Source organism: Aquarana catesbeiana, linkage group LG02 (assembly GCF_042186555.1).
Source record: "Aquarana catesbeiana isolate 2022-GZ linkage group LG02, ASM4218655v1, whole genome shotgun sequence".
Classification (NCBI taxonomy): domain Eukaryota; kingdom Metazoa; phylum Chordata; class Amphibia; order Anura; family Ranidae; genus Aquarana; species Aquarana catesbeiana.
The window spans coordinates 199084640-199087346 of NC_133325.1; positions in this window are offsets into that span (position 1 = coordinate 199084640).

Below are 2707 nucleotides of genomic sequence, written 5' to 3' on the forward strand. Positions count from 1 at the left end.
CTGTCATAGGAGAACACGCATCCCCTGCATCCCTTTATATGTGTGGGCTTGTTATCTGCATTCTACACATCAGATTCAGGAGAACACCCAGGAGGGGTGAAGGCAGGTCCATCCAGGGTGACCACATTTCCAAACTGCCATTCAGGGACCCCCCCCCAAAAAAAAGATGATTTTTGATACCTTTTTTTATCAATTTTTTATTTGGGGGGGGGTCACATCTTCAGCTCTGAGGGGTTCATGCTACTGAGCTACTCATGCTACTACAAGTCCCAGCATAAACCCCTAAGATCTAAGGATGTGACTCCAAAAGTGATGGTCTACAAGTCCCAGCATAAACCCTTGAGATCTAAGGATATGACTCCCCCAAAAGTGATGGACTACAAGTCCCAGCATGAACCCCTGAGATCTAAGGATGTGACCCCCCCCCCTCCAAAAAGTGATGGACTACAAGTCCCATCATGAACCCCTGATCTCGAAGGATGTGACACCCCCCACAAAAAAAATTTTTGATACCTTTTTTTGTCAATTTTATATTTGGGGGGGGGGGTCACATCTTCATCTTGGAGGGGTCCATGCTGGGACCTGTAGTCCTTCACTTTTGGGGGGGTGTCATCCCGCAGAAGTGATGGACTACACGTCCCAGCATGAACCCCTGATATTTAAGGATGTGACTCTCCCCCCAAAACTGAAGGACTACCAGTCCCAGCATGAACCCCTGATATCTAAGGATTTGACTCCCTCCCCCCAAAAAAGTGAAGGACTACAAGTCCCAGCATACACCCCTAAGATCTAAGGATGTGACTCCAAAAGTGATGGACTACAAGTCCCAGCATATACCCTTGAGATCTAAGGATATGACTCCCCCCCAAAAGTGATGGACTACAAGTCCCAGCATGAACCCCTGAGATCTAAGGATTTGACTCCCCCCAAAAGCGATGGACTACAAGTCCCATCATGAACCTCTGATATCGAAGGATGTGACCACCCCCAAAACTGAAGGACTACGAGTCTCAGCGTGAACCCCTGATATCTAAGGATTTTACTTCCCCCAAAAATGATGGACTACAAGTCCCAGCATGAACCCCTGAGATCTAAGAATGTGGCTCCCCCCCAAAAACGATGGACTACAAGTCCCATCATGAACCCCTGATATTGAAGGATGTGACTCCCCCCAAAACTGAAGGACTACAAGTCCCAGCATGAACCCCTGATATCAAAGGATGTGACTCCCCCCCAAAAGTGATGGACTACAAGTCCTATCATGATCCCCTGAGATCTAAGGATGTGACTCCCCCTCCCCAAAATTGAAGGACTACAAGTCCCAGCATGAACCCCTGAGATCTAAGGGTGTGACCCCATAGATTTCACAGGTTCATGCTGGGACCTGTAGTTCTACACTGGTGAGGGGGAGACGGGGGAGTGTCACATCTTCAGCTCTAAGTTGTTCATGCTGGGACCTGTAGTCCTTCACTTTTGGGGGTCACATCCCCCAAAAGTGAAGGACTACAAGTCCCAGCATGAATCTCTGATATCTAAGGATGTGTCCTCCTCCCATCCCTCTGAGGGTGTCATGTCATCTGTCCTCTCCTCTGCTGCCAGCTTACCCAGCTGCCGTCCATCCTCTCTGCACTGCAGTAAGTGCCTAATGATGTTCCATCTGTCTGCATGGCGTCGTAGAAGATTGAGGTGGAGGGGGGTAGAGCTAAGCACTAGGCGCACAGGAGGAGGAAGTTAAACTCTCCTCCGCTCTGAATGCTGGGGCCTCGCTTTCTCTAGTGATGTCACAGTTTTCTAGATGCCAGGCGGCTAGCAACCAGTTCTGGCAGTGAGCCAGCGCCCAGTGGAACAAGGTAAAACGGGTCTCAGCCGGCAGGAGTCCACCAGGACAAGTGACAGTGAGTAAAGCGGCGATGCAGCAGCCTTTTTAGGGCGCATCAGATCAGCCCAGGGGGCAATTCCGGGACACTGTATTGTCCCAGAATGAAGGTGCCCAGGACCCAGGACAGACCTGCCAAAAGCGCGACTGTCCCGAGCAATCCAGGACATGTGGTCACCCTAAGTCCACCATTGTTAAAAAATACATTACCAACAATAAGTTAATTAAAAATGTGCTTCTGTTAAATTTTTACATTAGAGTCTGCAGAGCATTGCAATCCGAGATCAATGCGCCACGGTCAGTGCAATTTACCCAGCCCCAGGTCTGTATGGAGGTGTGGATCTTCTGTTATAGGGCTGGAGGACACCATGAATGTGCTACAAGTGTGGTGATGTCACCTCGCTGCTGTTGCCACCCACTGCTGCAGTGGTAATACTTTGATTCAGCAATCCCTGTAAATGATGACATGGCTGTGTGCGATCGCTCGCTCGGCACTGCCGCCATTCACAGAACACTTTCTATTTTTTTTCTGTCATCAGTCAAGGTGGAGATCTTGATGTCGCTGCCCTTCTTCACCAGTTTGACCAATCAGGGAATGCTTTTTATTCACTGAAAAAAATTGTGTTCTGTAATTGGGGACAATATCTAGCCAGCGACTCCCCAGAAGATCGCAGTGATCGCTGTACTAGCGGTGACTACTATGGTAATTGTCAGCTTGCCCAGTGGCTCCCCGGGTAGGGGATATACACGCACACCTTGGGCCCCTTAGTACCAATTCAGCATCCTTTAAATGCCACGGCCTACCCGAGTATTGTTGTTGACCATGTCCAT